A 23,819-nucleotide genomic window follows, 5' to 3' on the forward strand; every position below is an offset into this window, starting at 1 on the left:
AGCAGGTGTTAATCTATGACGGCTTGTAGTCTTCTAGGGCGCGTGGAGAACATCTCTATGTTGACCAGGGGTAATGGAGTACAGTCTTCAAAGTGTTGAATAAACCAATCAGGTTTTCCCTCAGTCTTCCAATTCTGCTCAGCCTACTTCTTCCCTCGTACTGCACTTAGGTTAGGTACACTGGGGTAGGGTTGTTTTAGAAGCACCAGATGAGTATTTTAGCCTGTGTTATAGCTACAAGACATGCTATTACAGTATTATTTTATCTTACTGCTAACACTGTACATTTTATACTTCGCATTCTGTCTTACGATTGTAGCAGTTCATATCTTTTGCATGAGAAATAAGACTGTTCAATTAATCCCTTCATAATGAAACACCCGTCTATCTATGTCTGTGCAGCTCTGTAGAAACGAAGCATGCACAATTGACTTAGTGAAATGGTTATCTATTGTTTCCACAACTCTGAAGATATTGTTCCGACTCTAAGGATTTTTCTCAGTTTAGTAGTAGTAAAGTTAGGACTCCTAACTTTAGGATTCCTAAACTGAGAAAAATCCTAACTTTAAGACTTTCGGTATTCACAGAAGGCATTTAGGAGTCCTAAAGGTAGGAGTCCTAACTTTACTACTCTTAAACTGAGAACAATCCTAACTTTAAGACTTTCTGTATTCACAGAAGGTATTTAGGAGTCCTCAAGTTAGGACTCCTAACTTTACTACTCCTAAACTGAGAAAAAGTCTAACTTTAAGACTTTCGGTATTCACAGAAGGCATTTAGGAGTCCTAAAGTTAGGACGTCTAACTTCTGTGAATACCGAAATGAGTAAGTGCCGTCTGTGAATACCAAAATGAGTAAGTGCCTTCTGTGAATACCAAAATGGTAGAATGTTTAGTATTTTTTCTTAAGTTAGTTCTGTGAAGCGGGCCCTCACAGTCCAACCTCTATTAGTTGTTCCACAACAAACCTCTCACCAGGGAATATACTAAAAATTACACCACAGACTTTACAAGCAGTCATGGGTAAACTACCCGCAAAACGTGAACAAATTCCATTCTGGATAGCTCAAAAAATGACTCAAATCGAAGCGGTATTTCTAAATACCAATCCCTATGACAAACATATAATTCTAACTATCTGTTTACCAATGGGGATAACACCACATCTGGGAGACTGCTCAGTCTGGGAGACTGCACCACTTGGGGCACAGTCTTAGCTGCTATCTACTCTAAAGCACATGGTGTTCCATCTATGGCGGTAATACCTGACGTCCTGAAACAGATTCAAAACGAATGCGGGGCAGAGCCTGCTCTGAATTTAGGTATGAAGTTACTGAAAAATGTCAACCAAGTCTCAACAGTAATATTATCTAATATTAAAGGAGAAGCAGCATCAGTGGTAATCTGCCAGAAAGTAAGGGAATTTGATGTAACAGAACAACCAAAAGAACTAGCCAGAATATTTGAAAAATCCTATGAAGAATTAGGCAGAGACAGTTTGGGTGGGAAACCAGTTAAACCACAACTGTCTGAAAGTCCTGAAAAGGCCTTTACTAAAAACACTCCTACCTCTTCTAAAAAGAAGTGGGAAAATAACAAACAATATTCAAAAGAGAAAGATTCTCAACCCTGAGGTAGGTTTCCTCAAAAGGAGCCCTCTTAAAGGAGGTATAACCTCAGGAATAGGGATAATTTGAGAAAACCTGACAGGTATCCTCTCGTACCTTTCAGATATCGTCACAGACATCCGAAAGAAGAGGACGGTCAGATCAAAAAGAAGAATGCGTGAAGTCCAAAGACGATCAACACGTTCAGAAAAGCAAACCAAAACCTCAATTCACCAAAAAGAAGGTAGCAGGTCTAAAAATCAGACATGCCGAGGATCTTGAGTAAGGCTGGGCAAAGCACTACGCTATGCTTGCATAGTTTGTGAAGTGTGCGCTACATCGCACTACGCAAATTGCACGTAGCACAGTGCAAACATGTGTAGCCAAGCGTAGTGTAGCGGTCATTTTTTGCTCGCTCGCGGTCCTCAATGCCAAGTTTGCGACTGCGAGCAAGCAAAATGACATCCCGGCGAGACTTTTCCCTTGTTCGCGATCAGCAACATCAAGTTGCCGATCACGAGCGTGGAAAATAAACCTCCCGGCGAGCTTCTCAAAGCGGGGAGGTCAGGTTTCTCATTGCGAGTGGTCGCGTATGCTCACGACTGCTCGTGATGAAAAACTACCAGTCCGCGCTGAGAAAGCTGCCGCTCGAGTAGAAATCTACTTGAGCGGCAGAAAACGACCGCTTGCACTGTGCAAGATGCAGTTTGCACTGATTGCACAGTACGGCCAAGCATCCGGCACTGTGCAATCCGTGCGAGCAGCATCTTGCACAGTGCACTACGCAGTTTGCGAAGCTACGCGTAGCTCGTGTACTTCGCAAACTACGCCCAAGGTTCATCTTGAGGACACAACTCAAGAATGGAGAATGGGCTCAGACAATGTTGGGCAGCGCAGCAGAAGTATTAATAGCTCGCCAGAACCTGAGGGGACTACTGGAGACAGTGGACTTGAATAAGGACATTGTAGTCAAAACTGCAGATACCAGGGTTAGCTCTCCACATAGGTTATATGAAATAACACTCCGAATGTAGGGAGACATACCAAGAAAAGTGAAAGCACTATTTTGGGAGCGACTTTCAAACGGTTATGATATACTTCTAGCAGAACGGGACTGGCCACCAGAATTCGTCAGGGAGTGCCTACATGGCGAAGACATCAATATGCCAGCCTTTTCTAACCACATTCCAGTACATTTAAAATATAATTATGCCAGGAAATGGGTAGTTGCCCAAGCCCCAGCATTATACAAAAATCATGTGGGATGATGAGGACTCACCTCACCACACAATCCAGTTGAAAAATGAACCAACTGCACAAAGGCAGTACCCAATTAAGCAAGAAGCTAAAAAAACAGTGACGGCTGCCCCTAGAGGACGCTGGAGCGGCGCCCCCTGTTTATTTTCTTGTGGTTTCAAGTGTCACACTGCTGTCCCAAGTTGGGGGGAAAAAGCACAAAGGGACACACGAATTTACGGTCCTACTCACACAGTCACTCGTAGCAACACGCATGCACAGCACTCACCATCTGTACTATCAGTCCCTAAAATCAGCAGATGAAACGCGTGCGCACTTTGCGCAGCCTAATAGCAATTAAATTGCCGGGCTGACGATCTTAGAGCCCTAACGCCCGTGAGGTCATCAGCCTTGCAAAGCATTATCTATTTGTGCTGGGTTCCTCATCTTGATGACGTTCTGTAAAAGTTTGCCCTGGGCGCTTCAAGTTAAAGCCCTGAAGCACCAGAGCTTCACGTCAATCAAGGACTGAATACTCGCCACTCCACCCTTCCCTAATTTGTCCTAGATTGGGGTGGAGTCCGGGATCCTCACCGACCCCACCCCACTCTCTGCGTAGTTGGGCATAGGTGGGGTTAGAGGCTGGAAGCAAGAAGCTGATCACTGGATTCTGCGCAGTGTGTCCACCTTAGTTTCATGAAATCCACAGCGCAGAATCAAGTTCACAGATTCCATTGTTATTATCAACCGGCCTCAATAGATCGCGCAGCACAGTTTAACTTTCACTCCAGCGTCCATCATATCGTTGTATGACTCTTCCTACTAGACAACGGGAACGAAGTGCAGGCAAGTGTCACTAAAAAAAGCATAAGAGGCATCTCAGGCAAGGCTATTTTTTATGTTTGGCACTTCCTTGCACAAGGGCAAGGACACGCCAAATACTACAACATTCCGAGCACAAGGACTGGTTCTAGGGGAGGGACACATAGGATACTGCAAGACTGCACCTCTTGCTCAGCCCGACTGCGCGGTGTTATGCTTAGCAGGTTTGGGTTCCTGCACATATTATATATACATAACATTTTTGTATAAATTAAGCACTGCAATCCCTCATACAATGTCAGTGCGATCTGGTAAAATTAATGAAGAAAACAACTTCTGCCACTTGGCCACAGCCAGCTCTGTGGGGTATACTAGACGATGAGCAGAAATGCTGTGTGCCGCCCCCTGTTCCTTACTCTGTAACTGAGCATTTGATGTAAGGTAGGAGACGAGACAGAAATAGAGGGGCAGCAATAATAATAAACATAGCTATCTCTAGCCCATTTTTCCCCCCACTGAATTCTACCAGGAATAGCAACACTGTACTGGAGCCACCTTGTAACAAAACATAAGCGCAGTTAAAAACAAAAACACAAAATTAAATAAATAGGGCACATCTAAAGAAGAAAGACACTAGACAGAGTGCTGAACTAATTCTTCTGTATCATGCCGGTGTCACAAGTTCCATTGAGATAGTGTAAATGTACTTCAGGAATCTAGATGCACTATTGTACTGAAACAGGAGGACTGCGAACAATAATATTTGGGAGCATTTTTAGTCCCTAATTTCTTAAGGACAAGCAAATGGGAACCAGAAGCAATGAGAAATCATTTATTGTCAGGTAATGAGAAAGTAATTATTGCCAGGCTCTAGACAGACGTTATTTTTGTGCTTACATGATAGTCACTTTCATCATGTCTGGCCTCAGTTTTACATTCTGGCCTCACATCAGTACATAAAAAGTGTTCTGTTCTTGCGTTTTGAAGGCTCTTCACAAGCCCCTCCCAGGTTGGTCATTTTCTAGAAAGTTCTTGATTTTGGTTGGCAACAATAACATTCCTTACAAACAGCCCTTAAAACCACACTGCCATTTAGCAAACATTTCACATAACATCTAATATTATTGCTTAAAGATATTCCATTTTCGGGCCTCAGAAAGATGGAAGGATTTGCTGGGATTCAAACTATTGGCCTGCAGCTCACCAGATGTCAACAGCCAGTATTTAACTCAATTGATCAGCTTCAAACCATTTTGTTTACTACTACTTAGGATGCAACTGGAGTGCAGTAAATATATAGCATAATAATTTGAAAAACATTTGCATTTCTTGCAGCGGATATTACAGCAAGATGCTAAAGTGTGTGGTTTGGTTCAGACATTTTCTATATTCATTTTAAATTTCTTTATAACCCACCTGCACTGATGGTGGTCTGGTTAAATGTGGTCTGTATTTGTATTTTGTAACCCATTAGCATACAATCCGAGGCAACATGGCAGTACTGATTATGTGTGCTGATCAAGTACAATAAGAGAGAGAGGATACTACAAAAAGCCATAAGTTACACGGAGGAGATAGAGTTACTTGTGGTAGGAAGTGTTTAATTTGTAAAGGTATATTAATAAGTAAGAAAATCATTATCTGTAAGGTACTCAGCATTGTTATCTTAAATTCTGTTATCAAGTTCTGAGGCTATACGGAATGAGCAACTACCTACATCATTATCATATGAAATATCTTTATTGATGTCATAACTGCACTTTCACAATGGCCCCATTATTATTCTTGCTTTCTCAAATGTGTTTTAAAATGCACCATTTGCCCACCCTATTTTCAAAATTTTCCAGGGGAGAACCACTTTTATGGCAGTCCGACTTCCTCGCCCACTACAGGTCACCGAGCCCAAATTGTTTCCGCCCTCACCACTTTCAAATGTCACCAGCCGCCACTGTAAAAAACAGGTCAGGGAGATCTTAGATCAACTTGAATACCAAGGGGTGATTGAAACTTGCGCCTCATCACACTTTTAAAGGGCAAATAAAACATTCCATGTGTGTAAGGGGCTCATAGTTCTCGTGGAATGTTTTATTTACCCTGTAAAAGTGTGAAGGTGTCAATATTGTTCTGTTTTATAATCACAACTGTGCAATTAACAAGTTTACAGAACGGTAAGATCTTGCCTAAGCCCTTTTGTTCGTTCCCTTTAATTGTTCCCTGTCCTGATATTTCTCGTGTGATTGACTGGGTATAGGCTTGTGTCCTGTCTTGTATATTGTGTGTTATTCATGTTTTACATTGACTGAAAAGTAAATACCAAGACCTCTGCCCGGCTGGGCATGTCGTTTTCAAATATAGCAACAACTTTGTCTATATTTATTGATTAAGCATTATTATTAGTAAGGGACCACTGTTGCCTTAATAATATTGACTCCGAAGGTCCCTTGCCGACTTCTTTGGGTTCCCTTGTTGTTTTCAAAAAGTAAAACATTTGCAGTGCAAAATGCACACAGTACAGCATTAATGAATAACATTGTGCGTAAAAAATATAAAACCACATTAGATATTAGAATGGTTTCTTTTGTCAAAACATAGCACCTGAAAGTAGGTATTTGACAGCTTTCTCAATAATGGGGACACAGCGTCAATTCTGTCGTCTCCCTCAAGGATTCAAGAATAGTCCGGGGTTATTCTCAGCAAGGGAAACAGAGTTACTACAAACTTATGATGACGAGGCATTGTCATATGTCGATGATATCCATCTGACAGATGATGACCTGAACAGGCACTTGAACAGGCTGAATACCATTATACTGGGCTTTTGAGGGTTATAAATTCAATTTAAAAAACATCAAGAATTGCCCATCTCATCGTCCTTTTCCTAGGATATGTACTATCAAGTGAAGGCAAAAGCCTGGCAACCAACTTTTTAGAAAAGTGTGCGCTGCTCCAACCTCCAAAAATGCTGAAAAACTTACAGTCGATTCTAGGTTTCCTGAATTTTGGAAGAACTTACATTCTAAACTACGCAGAAAGGGTTAAATCTCTCTAAGAATTAATCAAACCTGATTTTAAAACAATAAATTGGACTAAAGAACACACAGAAATGTTACATTCGCTTCAAACAGACATGTTAGCAACAAAACATTTACAAACACATGTAAACGTACGCAACTTAGTGATCCGCATCATTCCGGGTCGATGCGGATTCACCTACTTAACTTTTAATGAGGGTGAAAAGTACCAATTGCATACAAATCACATTTGTACACACAAGCAGAAATGAAATTCACTTCTACAGAAAAAATTCTGACAGCAGTTCAAACAGCTGTAGCAAAAGAAAGAGCCCTAGGACAGGGGAAATACATTATGGTCGTAACTCCTGTACCAGCCTTAGAGGCAGTTACAAAAGCTAGCATTATGAATGCAAAAACTTTACATCAGAGATGGATACAATGGGTTAATTCTCTTGCTGCAACTGATGTTGAATACGTTTTGATCCATATTTAAAAATACTAGCATTCCTGCAATACGAACACGAATGTCCTCCGCCTACTGAAATTCTACCTCTAGAAAAGTATGAATGTATAATATATACTGATGGATCAGCACAACCCCCTGCGGGGTGGGGGGGTAAACAAGCTTATAGTGCTGCATGCGTGATCGTTAAAGGTCATATGTGCGATGGCAAATTCAGACCAATGGCCACGAAAACGCAATCTCTTGGAGATTGTACAGCTCAGCGAGCTGAAGTACAAGCATTCTTAATGGCACTTGAAAATACGGATCGCGAATTCCCCACACTCATAGTGTGCGATTCTTTTTACTGTGTTCAATCTTACAATTAATATTTACAGAATTGGCTTCAAAATGGTTTTAAAGATGCAAAAGGTGGCACAATCAAGCACAAAATGCTTTGGGAACAAGTAGTTCAATTGCGAAACAGACTACAAAACGCTCACATGATGCACACGTTGAGTCATCAACGTGATGGCGGTCACTTTGAAGGGATTTCATTGGCTGATGAAGCCGCGAAGGGGGCTGTGCAAACGGCTTCCGTAGCTGCAATCACTCGTTCAAAAATGAAAATAGACAGCAAAATAATACTGGCTGTGAATGCTTCAAGCAAAGGCAGCAGTGAAGCGTTACCTAAAAAGTTTCCACTCAAATACTCATATATAATTGATGCAAACAGCGTTCCATTTGCTATAATCCCCGGAGTGGGGGATAGGGTAATTCCAAACATGGAACGTAGGACAGCTTTGATTTACGAAGCGCACCTGGGAGAGGGTCTGATACATCAGGGGATCTCTAAAACAATATTAGCCGTAAAAGAGATGTACTGGTGGCTAGGGATGAATGCACATATTCACATCTCCGTTATTAACTGCATAAACTGCAATAGAGATCGCAGAACAGAACGCCACCAGATACCTGACTACAATGTAGCCAGCCCAGTACAGACACCATTGTTAGACAGCATTAGACTATTTACATGCAGGTGTCCTTATGGAAGAATGTAGTCCCAAAAACACTAAATCAAGGTTTATTTAGATGTGGCCTCAGAGCTCGGCTTACGCTCGAACTGTTATAAAAGATGTGCGAGTCTTTATCGGCACACACGCAAAAGGCACACTACACTCTGACCAGGGCCCTGCGTTTAGCTCTCGAGCTTACAAAGAAGCCATAGCCAGTTTGGGCGTTGAATTGCGGTACTCTTCTCCATTCCATCCTGAGGGAAATTGTGTTGTGGGAAGAAAAAACCGGGAGGAAAAGCAGTCTATAACAGCTAGGGTATTAGGTTCGGGTGATGGGTGGGTCAAACATCTTTATGGGGTGCAACGTAGTCTAAACAATTTCTCTAGGAGGTGTCACTCCATATGACGTCCTATTTGGGACAAGAATGTTGGTTCCGGACCTTGATTGTCATGGAATGGTGGTGGAAAATAAAAAAATTGATATCAAAGATAGTTTGGCTGTTTTACAGGACTAAAATTAACTAAGATCGAAACAAAGCAATGTGCTCCTGAAGCCAACCACCACTGGGGAAAAACCAACTGTCCCAGCAAGGCTGGATCCCAAAGCTTGGTGATCTAGTCAGAGAAAAGATCATGGACAAGAAGGAATTTGGGCCTTCTTATAGACAACCAGTACATGTCCTAGCAATCCACGGATCAAGAACAGTACTACTGCCGCCCCATGCTGGTAAAAAGGAGAGAAGATTCATGTCTATTGACCTGATCAAACCACACTATGTGGCCGATACTAAGCAGTAGGCCAAGTGGACTCGGCCAATGTAGCAGATGCACTCCTCTAACTACAATCCAAGAGGTTCAGACTGAGAGACTCATCACCTTTGAAGATTCTACAGTGAGAAAAGAAGGACTATGCAATAAAGCTATGGAACTCGTTCCTCTTGAGACCCAAATAACAGTTCGTCCTGATACACTTGTCTACAACGAAGTAACAAGTGATCAAGAGGTTCCAGCGATTTCAACAAATCCAAATGGAATTCCAACCATTGACAGAACTGACTCTGGCTATTTCATTAACTCTAATACGTTTTTTGAGAATCCCATCAAACCTGAAACGACGCTGCAAAAATAACTTTCTAAGAACATGCAACTGACCTTTTTCATCACCTGAAAAATACTTATCTGGTTTCACCATGGATTGAACTATGGATTATTTTAGGAATATTCTTCTTTCTACTTTGGTTAGCTCTGGTAATAACTCTGGGCATGCTGATAAATGGAAGATATATTCAATTGGACACAGCAAGTAAAAAAGTAAACTTACTTCTCCAGCCACACAAATCATCCCATCGTGAACAAAGAGACTTGTCAGCAGTGAACATCACAGCCGTTTATATACCAGATGGTATAGTTTGGGACAGAACTGAATATGACATTTTTGGCCCGTCGGAGCTTTTAAAGATTCCACACTTATTCAAAATTTCATTAAGTGACTTTATTACCTCTAGTAACTTTTCTGATGATTGGGACTTCAAGACTGTTAATAATATGATGTCAGATCTAGAAATGTCTGCAGTATTCACAAATCATAACTATTTAGAGGGTTCATCAGACTATGAACAAATGTATTGTTATAACCATTATGGTCTCTGCAATACCTAGAAATGTATATATGTATAACCAATGGGAACATTGTCCTACACCTCCAATGGGTAGCTCAAAAACTTTTGCAATGAAATTTCCATATGTTTCAGGGATCAATTTATCAAATGCTGAATAATTTTATTTTAAAAATGTGAACAAAACAGGCACGAAAAATATGTTGACCAATACAAAACAGATTTATTCTGCAGCCTTTATTGCCCAACTGTCTAGACAGGGTTTCGACTTTTGGAAAGACAACATTTAAACAAAAACTCTCTGGGGTACAAAAGATTGGCAAGTGCAGGGGGTAGAAGCTTTGTTTAGAGCCTGTATCATCCCTGAGCAAATTATGTTTTTGAATGACACTGTCCAACAAACGTCTTGCCTTGGGTTAGCCAAGATCAAGGACATGAACACACCGACCATATCTATACCTGCAAGTAATACCACTACACGGGGGAAGGTCGACGTATATAATATTTTGCATCACAACAGATCTGATCCACAATGGAAAATAATGGTTACTCTGGCCCACAGACACAAACAACTGTCAAGATCGATTCCTGAACAAGGGTTTCACTATCAATAGGCCAGACCCAAGATATGTTCAAAGACAGCATCCTGGGATAGTAACAACATACAGTGTAGTGAAACTCTGCCTTGATTTGCTACAGAAATCTACACTTGAGGATGTAAAACAGCACTTATCTTTACATAAAGATGTCACAGACCTTAGGAATCATTGCTAGGACCAAGAAAACCATGTCAAAAACGTTTCATATATGCCGGTATATATGCTGCATATAACGAATTATGGAAGGTTACCCAAGCAGAGACTGCAGAACGAATACGAGAAATTGATCGTATTAATCTAGAGAAATCTCTCTCTGTAGTAGATAATGGGTTAACAACTCTGTCGTTCAGGATATATTCATTGGACAGCATTGTGTCTTGTGTCATAGACATCATGGAATAAGACTTGGTCGTGTTGCAACATGGTCAGTCTCAGTTACGTTCTATCATGCTATTAGGCTGGACACTACAAAACTTCTGTGCAGGCTATGTACCTTGACGTTTAATCAATACTACGTCACTGTTTTCAGAGTTCAATCTCACTGATAAACAGGTTAAACTGGCACAGAGGGGAGCAGACTACATGGTGCTGAGCATTGAAAAACTGGAAAGATTACCATTCACAGTGGCAGAAAAGCCAGCCACTGAGTGGATCATACATGGCAAAATCACTCTGCCTATTACAATTTTCCATTTTCAGTATTGCCTAAAACACATACCAGCAGGCAAATATGAAAGGTTGGGTAAAGAATACATCAAGACATCCTGGAATTTACCATACACGCACAGATGTTGGAGTGGGGGACGTGAAGCGTTTCTTAGCGGTTCTAAATGTGAAAACGCACTAAGCGGTTCTCTCATTTGTCAGGGTTAAATTCAAATGGGGCCTGCAATGGTTCCACTACAAACTTATCCTGTCACCTACAAGGCTCACCAGCTGCAGTGATTAATCCAATTTTTGGACTATTTTCTAATGGGAGTTACCTTATGTTGAATGATCACAGCTGCTGTGGCATGTTGCCAATTATGTTAGGAATGATTTTCAGTTGAATGTTTTCTTATAAAAAGTTTCTTTGAAGCTCGCATGAGCTAAAACTATAAGTGTGTGAAGTGTTCATAAATGTGGTTAAAAATACAGCGGTGTTCTCACTAGTGAACCGCAATAGCAACAGTGCGCAGAGGTTAAGTGTTCCTCACACTTAAGATAAGGTTTCCAAGTTCAGGCAAGGTTAGGACAAACGTGCCACCTCGGCAGCATGCTTGTAAAAAGCAATTACAAAAATCATAAAGCAAGTTTAGGCTTTATAGCGAAAAATACGAGTGCTCCTCTCACCTTTTTTACATGTTGCCAATTATTCCATATCTAGTAACTGTGTCATCCAGGATCACTTGCTGTATGCAAGTTTAGTTTCCACAAACCAAGACAGTCAGGGAGTCACCTTTATGGCCTTCACTGAACATCTCTTCTATACAAATTGATACTTTAAGCAGAATGAAAGCCATTCTTTTACAAAAAACTGTGCCACTGACCTCGGCCAAAGAAACCTATGATCTACAAGTCTCGAGGACTTCTGCCGAGATACATGCCCTTTTGAATACAAACTGCCCTATATATTTCTCAGAAATGTTGGAACGTATCTTAAACATGTCTGATATGAGCGGTATTGTACATCTATTTAAGAACGTATGTTCAGGACTGTTAGCACCTTTTCAAGCAGTCCTCGGAATATTTCCCAGCTTCGTGCACTCTGTGTTTGGCGGACTGCTGCTACTTTTTGGACTCGTTGCAGGGATCCTATTTTTGCTCCTACTGCTGCGATATGGCAAGCTAAATCACCAACGCCACTCTAATCACAATAGAGAGAGCTCTATTGGAGATTAAGTTTCGTGAGCGCAACGTCCAAATTCTAGGTTTACCTCATCTACGAGAGTTAAATACCACATGGTTTCTGTCATTCAGACCAATCTGGCAAGATTGCATCTTACCTGTTCTACGCTGCCTGCTTTGCAATGAAAAATACGTGCTAGACATCTGTCTAACACTCCCATCAGTCATGCCTACGGATATCAATACTCTGCTGGACCCGGTAACGTTTCATGCTCTGTGTTGTCCCCAGTGGCTACCAATCCTGATTATGGCATTCATTGAGATCTCACAGACGCAAATTGAAACTGCTGAGGTACAAGAGGAAATAACAGGCGCGCCGGTAACATCTGATACGAACGTTGGTGATGCGACCAATTCTGAACGCGATGCTTCACATCTATTTGCGGTTAATCTTCTAAACGAGTAATCCAACTTTCACCTACAATGATAGACACATTTTTGTCTACAGCGATAGAAGATTTCATGTTTTCTCCAAGCCCTAACACTGACTTTTGATTTTGGCACACAGTGTTCTGGGAGACTTTGAATTTGACCTTCATTTAAAAAAAAAACAAGGGACTGACTTTGGAACTTTTTCCTATGATTAGTTTTTTTTTTCTTCAAATTTGTATTTTTCATTTTTTGGGCACAAGAAATCTGCTTATAGTAGAACTATTCATAGAGAACAAGAATTATTTGAATACTTCCAGAGACAATCTATGGCCTTGTCCACAACTAAATGATTATGTAATCTGAACTGAAATGGTTTAGATCCTTTTCTTCTGTATTTACAAACCATTTCATAAATATATATATACATATCCATATATATATATATATATATATATATATATATATATATATATATATATATATATATTCATTCCATTAGCTTAGCATTCATTGCCAACTTATGCTTAAAATGAAACTTTGCTTTAATATGTACAGCACAATTGCATTTTATGCATCGCAACAGTTTTCAATGCATTTTTTACAACGTATTTTTAGACATGTGCTGGGCCATCCATATGTAGCTATGTTTTAGATATGTTTAACATGTTTAGGATGTAGTAACGTCATACATACGAAAGTGGAGTGGGTGTTATTTGTCGATTTAGATACCGTTTCTAGATTTCCCGATTCATGCCCTTATATAGGTATAATTCACATTGCCCTTATCTAGGCATAGAAATCCAGTCCTTATGTAGGTATTGCTCATGCAAACCAAATACAGGCATGGTCAACCACATCCGATCCTCTTCGTCACAACGAGTTCTTGGAAAACCAGACTCTTAAGCCTTTAAGACTTCCCCTTGCCAGGATATAGATTTCTCCAAGAACTCATTTATTATGCATGAACATCTATTCATTAGGGGTTTCTTCATGACGTTCTTATGCCCAACTCTTACGTCATTACTGGCATTCCTAAACACCTTCAAGGTATAAATATGCCTTCACTTGCTATGGCAAGGCACGGTGCGGTTCAACTACCTACTTGGACGACGCGGCTCGCCACAGCAAGTCCCGAAGGGAGTCAATTCCCCAATTGACGCACTGACCAGACGCTGTCATCCTCCTCACAGGGAATCCAGCTCCAGTGTTTCTGACTCCCCTTGCAGGGTGTTAGAGATCGAGTCCCAGGAAATAGATACCAACCTCTCTCATTCTATGGTATGGAGCTGATTAGAACCTAGAGAAACTTTTGGCAACTCTTGGCATAACTAAACCATACTAAGACAGCACCTACTTCTTCCCTCGTACTGCACTGAGGTTAGGTACACTGGGGTAGGATTATTTTAGAAGCACCAGATGAGTATTTTAGCCTGTGTTATTTATGTATGTATTTTAATGAAAAGATGTTATAGCTACAAGACATGCTATTACAGTATTATTTTATCTTACTTCTAATGCTGAACATTTTGTACTACGCATTCTGTCTTACGATTGTAGCAGCTCATATCTCTTGCATGACAAATAAGACTGTTCAATAAACCCTTTTTATTGAAACGCCTGTCTCTCTATTTCTGTGCAACTCTGTAAAAACGAAGCATGCACGATTTCCACAACTCTGAAGATATTGTTCCGACTCTAAGGTAAACAAAGTTGTCATGTTTATGCGATTGTCAGAAACTAATCCCTTCTTGTTCATTCAAGAAAGTTTCTAGTGACCTCTGAGTAAGCTGGCACACACAAGTAATTAAGTTTAATGTACACGATCGAGACATACTGACCTCAGTCCTATGTCAAAACTATGGTGTATTTTATTCCAATGTGCAGAGCCTATCAGGGATATAGGAACTACACTACGGAGGTTTCATTGCAGCACTTAGTAATCCGGTTCTTCCTACAACCCCCCATCCCCCACCCAGTAGTGAACATTTCTAAAAGGGAGCTGCAGGGACGTATGCCTCTCTCTCTCCCTTCCATTGGCTGCTTGGTTCGTACTAAACAAACATGCTGCGTCATAGCGAAGGACGGTATTTGAGTCCGCTCAAGCTGGAGCCGCTTTTTGGCCTGCCTAAGGCTGTAGCTAGCTTTAGCTCTCTACCAGAACACTTGTCATTACTTTTTAAAAAGGCTCTTAAGAGGAGCATTCCTCTCTCACTGCATGCTATCGGATGCTATCTGTATCAATTGGACTGGAGTGCTTACTGCAGTGAATGAGACGTAAGCACATCTTACAACTACGAGGAACTATTACATGTCTTGTCACAATCAATCCACTATATTAGCACTAAACACTGCAGGGATATCAATTTCATCCTGGCATTACCAGCCTAATATTGCACTACCACCAATGCCATCCCATATTGGCACACTACAAGCCCATCATCACCATGCTGCCATATCAACACTCTTGCACTACTCTCCCCTGACTGACTCCCCCCATGGCCTCTCAGAATCACCCCACCCCTGCAACGGTTTCGCATCACTACAAAAATGCCCAGGGCCGGACTGGTCTTTCTGTCACACTGGCATCTCCCCAGTCGTTTTAGGCCAGGGGTTGCTTTTGGAGAAAGGTTTGGTGCCATGACTCAACCATGTCTCCAATATTAAGGTCTTGCAGGGCAGCCTGGTTTGAGCATTGTTGTCAGGGCTGACTTTGGTCCCCTGTTTGTCCCTGAAAATACCTAATAGCAGCACAATATTACTCAGTACCCTGACACTGATAGATACAACGTTTAAACTATCACCTGAAAATAACTTCACAAGCACTCACCCCAGCAAATACACTACCACTTTAAAGACCGACATATTCTCCCCATCTCCATCTACCTGTATATTAGTGCACTACCACCTCATACCAGAAGACTACCAATGTTCATAATTACACATTGCAGATGGACTGCAATTAAGGTACCACAACAACAGAATTGCACAATAATACTTATTATCAATACCTCAATAACACAACAACACAGCAAAACAACATATCACCAAAATCGTAACATCCATAAAGACATAATCAATTCAATTTTCAAAAATCCTTTATTCGACTGTCAGAAAAGCAGTCATAAAAGCACAGAAATACATTGTTATACAATTCATTCAAGATTTTTATAACCATTTTTTTAAAAGTAGGCAGTTCACCAAAGAGTTAAAAATGCAGTGAGTTAAAAATGCAGTAGACCAACGGAGAATAAAAATGCCTGTTCAAGACATAATATCATGTTTAGTGCAAGCCATCTTGGGATCATCCTTCCATGCTTAATCTGAACTTCCGGGCTGTTTTTAAAAACTTACAGATAAAAAAGGTACTGTCATCAGGCAGCATCTGAAGATATAAAAGTGCAGGCTTAATCTGTACAAAATTCAACTTTTTAAGCAAGGGTTTTAAAAACATTTGTCTTGGACTAGAATAATAAGGACACAGAAATAAAAAGTGAGCCAGGTCTTGTGGAGACATGTTGTCGCAGCCACAAGCTGGCAACACTTGACCTCTGTGTGCTCCACTCGGCACAGCTAAAATCAAGTGGTAAAGACCAAATCGGAATCTGCTCAACAGAAAACGGTCGTATCTGGAGATGTTCCATGATAAGTATGGTTCACAGAACACACATGTCTTTATTAGTGTATGATTCCTAACACTGGACTTCTTCATCTCGGTGTCTTCCCTGACAAGTTGTCGCTTTAACATGAAAGTGTTTCTTACAAAATCAACATCCTTCTTTGTAGCATGCTGTGGTGTTAGATATAAGTCCAATCTACCCAGGTCTTTGCAACAGTTTCTAATATAGTTCATCCAGGGTATTTTAAGATGTCCTTCCCAGGTGAGGGCTTCAGCGAGGATGCTATGCGTCAGGGGTATAAGTGCATTGCGCCAACAGTTTAGCCAACAGAGTAAAGGGTTTGCAGCAATTCTATCTCCTAGGTATGGTATACCCAGTTCCTCATGTACAGAGAAATTAGCGGTGCTTTTGGGTAAGCTCAAAACCTGTTTTAGAAAGTTATTTTCTAGTGTAACCAAGGCTTCTACTGGTGAGAAACCCCACAGCTCGCTCCCATAACATGCCACCGCTACGCTTTTTGCCTGATATAATTTCATTATAGCGGACACTGGGGTGTTACCTAATTTGCGTGCAAAGTCCAATATTCCGAAGTTGGTTCTTAGTAACTCGCCTTTCTTTTTATTTATAGCAGGACCCCAAGAAAGTTTGTGATCGAATAGTACTCCTAAGTATGAAAATGTTTTTGTCAACGGTATGCTTTCTCCGTTGACTGAAAAGGGGTATCGTTTTTTGGGGGTTTTTCCAACCGTCATTATAAAAGATTTGGAGTTATTAATATTCAGATCACGTGAGGTCATGAATTGGAAGAAAGAATCCAACAACTTCTGAAGTCCTAATGCGGTTCTGGATATCAAAACGGCGTCGTCCGCATAAAGTAGGACCGGCACCCCTGTTTTCCCAATACGAGGGTAATCTGTGTCCGTTTTTACCAAATGATCCTCGAGTCCATTGATGTACAAATTAAAAAGAAAAGGTGCTAGAATACAGCCCTGTCTGACGCCCCGGTTAATATTAAACTCTCTCGTAACTTTTAGGTCTTTTGTGTACCGTACATTGGCACGTGTGTCATTATGTAGATTGGCCAGGAAATTGATTAGGTTATTTTCCACACCCATATTATGCAAGATTTCCCATAGTTTGCTCCTCTCGACGCAGTCGAAGGCAGAGGAAAGGTCCATAAAGGCCATATACAATGTTCCATCTCTGGCTTGGGTGTATTTACCACTTATTAGGTATAGATTCAGACACTGTGTAGTTGTTGCATGACCCGGTCTGAATCCATACTGTGCCGGGGTCATTATGTTATTTTGTTTGGCCCAAGCATTCAGCCGATTTAAAAGAACCCCTCCCACTACCTTCGCAACAGAGTTTATCAGGGAGATTGGTCTATAGCAAACTGCTTTTGTTCTATCGCCCTTTTTGTAAACCGGGACAATAGTGGATGCACCCCAAGATTTAGGCGCTCCCACTTCAACCCCGGCGTTAATAACTGATGTAAGAATTGGAGCCCATAAGGCGATGTTGGATTTAAATAGGTCTGGTGGAAGACCATCAGGGCCCGGTGCTTTGTTGCTAGAGAGACCAAGAATCCCTAGTTCAATTTCTTTAGAAGAGAAGTGTAGAGGGCTGCTTTCAGGGAAATGAGGTAATTTTTTTGACTTTGGTGCTTCACTCTTAAAGATAGATCCAAAATGGGTGATCCAGTCATTCTCTGGTATGACTGTGCCGAGACTGTCAGCGGTCGGGTCATCAAAAAGAGGTTTATTAATTATTTTCCAGAACTTTGCGCTATTGCCCAGAATAGAGGGGTCGAGCAAAGATTCCCATGTTTTAATTTTTATTGATTTTTTGCAAGAGGCAATTGCATTTTTATAGTCTGCTCGGAGGGCCTTTACCAGTGCTAGATCTCTTGGTTTACTTTTGAGAGCAACCTTTAATTTGCGGTTGGCAGAAGAACAGGCATGATCAAACCATCGTGGGTATTGAGCAGTTGATCCCTTGGCAGTTATAGTCAGAAATTTTTCTATCCTTCTGGACACCACTGCAAAGGCGGATAGGACGCATTCAGGTGAAGCAGAGTCTGTGGCACAGAGCTTAAGTTCGGATTCACAGTCTTTGGCGACAATCTCATACAACTTATCACTATTTACCAGGTTCCATTTCAAGCGACGGTTGTTATTTACCGGCTTAAGTATCCCTGGATCCTTGATATTATTTTGGAGTACGGAAGGGTCGCATTGTAGTTCGAGGTGTAAGGGGTTGTGATCACTATAGGTGCTCATGAGGATATCAAACTTAAGGACCTTTTGGGCCACACCTGCAGACAGAAGGATATGGTCTATGATGGACCCTGACTCAGATCCTTTGTAAGAGGGATTTTCATAGGTGAAAGAGTCCTCTTTCAGAGATAGTGCCAAGATCATGTTCGTGGAATCCATTAAGGTGTTCAATTTTGATCCACGGTGGCAGTGTGTGAAATGGAGACCTGTTTTAAGATCACAGCCCAACGATCCCAAGGTTGTCAGGAGAGGGTTACCGCAAATATGCGTATTGAAGTCGCCGAGGAGTATTTTATCCTGTGGTAGTTTTGTCAGATTTTCAGCTAGACAATTTGCAAGGTTGTCGATGTTACAGTCACTTGGGTTTGCAACAGAATTATAGAAATTAATCAGCGTTATGTCTTTTTTCCCCCTTCTGAGTGTAACGATCTGGATATTCCTGCTATCCACTTGCACATAATTAATCAGCATTTTAAGGGACAGACTGATAAATATTGCCAGGCCCCCCTTTGCCCTGCCACTAGGTGAGGGGGATGCGTGGACAAAGAAACTTTGGAATCCCTCGATGAAGGTGTTGCCATTGGTCAACCAGGTTTCTTGAAAACACAAGATGGTGTACTTCCTAACGAAAGCCACCCATAGTGGGTCATCGATTTTAGAGGCCAGTCCAGCAATATTCCAGGACAGAATTTTGATAGGGTTAGAAATAGTCTCCTCTGATTTGAGTCCTGGGTTTATGTTAGAGAGGGAGCACGGTTCTTGGATGGTCCCTGTCATATGCTTAGACCTTGGGTTCTCAGGTAATGGATTAGGTTGTAAAGCCATGATCTTAGATGGACTACATACTTCGTTCACTGACGGAGCAAGAGCTTGATGTGCTCGGGGACTGACTGTGCAGCTCGATGTCGTTGTGGGGGTGGAATTTACTGCGCAAACTAGATGGGAGGTGGCTGTTTTCACTGCGTTTGTATCGTTTTCGGAAGGATTCCTTGCTTTAACAAAAAGAGTTTCAAGGAATGGATCAGATGACAGTCAGTCAACCTCGTCTAAATGATCGTAGTTGTAAAGAGCATCATATCTATTGGCAGTAGGAAACCCGTACTCCTCAAATTGTACAGTAGCAGGGTTATAGGCGTGGTAAAAACCGTGCCTTTGCCGTACAGCTGTCTCAATTGGTTGCTGGTTGTATACTTTGGTTCCCCATGGGTGAGTGTATGAGTGGAGATCTAAACCCATTTGACTATCAAGTCTGGGTAGAACCGGGGCCAGCCAGGGTTGGAAATTAGATTGTGTCATATGCCGTCCTTCTTGGGTGTAGTTATATTTGGGTTTATTCCTACGTGAATCTGAGCGGGCTGGATAGAAATAGCTTAATCCCATAGTCCTAATCAAGCTGTTTGTCCCCGAACTCCTCCAATCTGCGATAAATTTTGCCGGTCCTAGATGTTTAAAGGTGACCACGATGCAGTCACCATCTGTGGATTTAAAGCGAGTGCCCACCCACTCTACCCTTTTGACTTGAAGTATAGTACCTATTATATTTTGAGGGAGGGGCCTATGTGTAGAAAGCCATTGCATGACTTTGTTCTTCAATTCCTCCCGCGTTTCCTCCCTGTTATCGTCGACTTTGGGCACCCCAATCATGACTATCGTGTAGGGGTTGGCCTGTGGAGGAAGGTTAATATGTAATAGTGAACTTGTGGTGGTAGGTTTGGCAGAATGAGCTCCTATTTCTTTTAATTGAGTATTAGTTTTAGGAGACGCCGTGCAATTCTTGTTCTTTGGTGCGTCTGTGTTGGTATTAGGTGGATGTCCCTCTGTAGCCCACTCACTGGCCTCGTCATCTTCATCCATTTGATTATTTGGTTCATTGGTTGTAGGAGTCGTTGTGTTCACAGTGGGTTTGGGGACTGTTTGAGACTTTATAGTTTGGTCTGATGTGGGTAGGCCCTTTGATTGGGGTTTATTTTGTTTTCCTGTGTTCTTTACTGGGTTGCCAGTTTTTTTGGAATTTTTTACATTAAGTGTAGTTGATGAAGGAACAAAAAGAGAGGGCTTGTTAGTTGTGTTGAGCAATCTAAGAATACTGGAGGATATATCATTTTGGGTCCTCTCAAATTTACTCAAAGCCTTTTCTATGGTATCTATCTGATGACTAATAGGTTGAAGAAGTGTTTTAATTAAAGTTTCAATCTCTCTCATGAAGGGGAAGCTTAAGGTACTCTTCTTATCAATATGACCTGTTTCCTCATTAACTACAGGAGTTCCTGAATTAGACTTAGCTTTACCGTCTGAGTCGTATAGATCTGGGGAGGTTGGAAGGGGTCCCCCACGTTTTGGTCCAGTGGGTTCTACTGAGCCTTTCTTCTGCCACATGTCTTTAAGTGATCGTTTGGGTTTACCAGAAGGTAGGTGGATTTTCCTCGTAGGGGGTTTGATTCTGGGCTTCTTCCGTTTAATCTTTGGCGATTTATGTAGTGTTGGTGGTTGAGATTCTGTTAAGACAATGACCGGTAGGGCATTTTCCTCGATCCCAGCTTCCGATAACAAGGGAATATCTATTGTCTGCTGGTCATTTTTTGCACTGTTAGATATGACCATGATACTATTATCCTGATTATTAGCTAATGATTCCAAGAATAAAGAGTTAGAGGGTTTTTCTTTAATGTGTGATCCAGGTAATTCCGAGAACGATTGTGTGAGTAGAGACTCCTGGGATGAGATAGTGTCATCCATATTTGGATCGTCATAGGTAGTATGAGAGGACAGGTCAGGGAAGCATAGATTAGGTGTCAGGGAGAGTCTCCTCTCAGTGTCCTGAATAGCATCCGCCACAACATTGATGGTTTTTTGAAGCATTTTATCTATGGCGGTTATAGTGGGCAAAGGTGTACTCACTGTTTTTAGCCTGCTGGTAGATCTAGTCGCCATTGGTGTTTTAGTTGTTTTGGTCATCGTTGAACAGTGGTTGCAGCCCCTTTGCTCTTCAGAGGTACTGGAGTGGGAAAATTCTTAGGGTGGTGGCCCGTCCCGGCCGCCTCAGGCCCCTGAGGGCCACAGAGGGCCCGCCCTTTGCCCGGCCTTAGCCCCGGGCGTCCCGCTCGCGTCCCGCGACGCTGAGGGCTGTTACCTTTCTAGAGCCCCTCCCGTCGCTTCTGCAGCGTCGGGGAACGCGCCGCCGCTGGGCCCGATGGGAAACGTAGTCCCAAGGCGGCGGCGCGACTGGTGGCGGGAACTCGGCGTGTATGAGGGTCTCTGGTCACCGCTCGCTCTCCTGACACAGGCGCTGTCTTCCAAGGTGAGGCTCCGTGTGTTTTAAGGCTCCGTGCGTTTATGGCTTCTGGAGCGTCTCCCACCCGCTCCACCGAGGGCTGTTACCTTTCTAGAGCCCCTCCCGTCGCTTCTGCAGCGTCGGAGAACGCGCCGCCGCTGAGCCCGATGGGAAACGTAGTCCCAAGGCGGCGGCGCGACTGGTGGCGGGAACTCGGCGTGTATGAGGGTCTCTGGTCACCGCTCGCTCTCCTGACACAGGCGCTGTCTTCCAAGGTGAGGCTCCGTGTGTTTTAAGGCTCCGTGCGTTTATGGCTTCTGGAGCGTCTCCCACCCGCTCCACCGAGGGCTGTTACCTTTCTAGAGCCCCTCCCGTCGCTTCTGCAGCGTCGGGGAACGCGCCGCCGCTGAGCCCGATGGGAAACGTAGTCCCAAGGCGGCGGCGCGACTGGTGGCGGGAACTCGGCGTGTATGAGGGTCTCTGGTCACCGCTCGCTCTCCTGACACAGGCGCTGTCTTCCAAGGTGAGGCTCCGTGTGTTTTAAGGCTCCGTGCGTTTATGGCTTCTGCAGCGTCTCCCACCCGCTCCACCGAGGGCTGTTACCTTTCTAGAGCCCCTCCCGTCGCTTCTGCAGCGTCGGGGAACGCGCCGCCGCTGAGCCCGATGGGAAACGTAGTCCCAAGGCGGCGGCGCGACTGGTGGCGGGAACTCGGCGTGTATGAGGGTCTCTGGTCACCGCTCGCTCTCCTGACACAGGCGCTGTCTTCCAAGGTGAGGCTCCGTGTATTTTAAGGCTCCGTGCGTTTATGGCTTTCTGCAGCGTCTCCCCTTCCTTTTTTGACAGATCCGCTTTCACGGACCAGGAATGTTAGGCTCCTGCTCCTGCCTATGCGTAGCCTGTGGGTAGGGAGGACGCCCACCGGGAAATCAGCAGGAGCAGGAGAGCGGAGGAGCGTAGTCCGGAGCCGTCAGCTGTTCGGCGTCCTCCCACTCGCGTCCTCCTGCTTCTGTTCTCCCCCAACTCCCCAGCTCTCCCCGCTCCGCACTACTGCCGGTCAGTAACAGAGACGTGGCGTACCTTCCTGCAGTCCTCTCGCTGTCTCGCAGTCCGCCGTCAGTCCTAGAACCACTGGTGCCGCCGGACCCGAGCCACCAAAGTCCGCCGAGGTCCGCCAAAGTCCGCCTCTCTACCCGTTCTTCCGTAGCGGCTGTCTCCCACTCCTGCTCAGCTCCAGAACGGCTCCCTGACTGTCAGCGGGCAGGCAGGCGGTGAGACGGGAGACCCGGACTGGAATCATGAAAACAGCACAACACAATAACACTATGCGCAAATCAACAGAAAACACAGCAAAATAACAAAACAACAATAATAACATAATATTACTCAATGCAAGCACAATAACAGAGAACTATCCAAGAACAACAGGCAACACAATGCAACAACACAATGCATACAACAAAAATGACTAATGCCGGCTTCTGATGCTCCTCGTCGTTCCTTCAGCTGACTTCTCCCCCAAGTAACCTGCCTAGCAGCTTTCGGTTTATCGCTATACAGAGCAATCCCTTATGAACCTTGCTGGATCTTCTGGGACTTCCTTCCATCTCTTCCAGTAGAGGCATCCCGGATCCTTGTCTAACCCCAATTTGACATCAGTTGCGACTCGTCCGCCACTGCCATATAAATAACAGTAACTTGGTCTTGATGATGGCCTAAGCACTTCTACTGGCCGAAACACCGTCAACATTTGTGGGGGTGAGCCTTTTTAGGAGCCCACCTAGTGCAGGGGTTCACCCTTTTGCGCACTGACAAAGTAGAGATTGGCAAGGAAGCTGTGATATTAAACAAAGAGTTTATTAAACTTCATGAGGTGGAACTACATCTATACACAACCCTCAGGCAATGTAAGAGGCAGCACACGGAATACAGAAACCATGGGCCTTTTATATTGTAGTAAGTTCAGTGTAAGCATGGAGGTTCAAAAAGAGGCAGTACAAGTGTACACACAAATAGATGATCACCTACAAGGATATATGAG

This window comes from Lissotriton vulgaris, chromosome 11 (genome assembly GCF_964263255.1).
Source record: "Lissotriton vulgaris chromosome 11, aLisVul1.2, whole genome shotgun sequence".
Classification (NCBI taxonomy): domain Eukaryota; kingdom Metazoa; phylum Chordata; class Amphibia; order Caudata; family Salamandridae; genus Lissotriton; species Lissotriton vulgaris.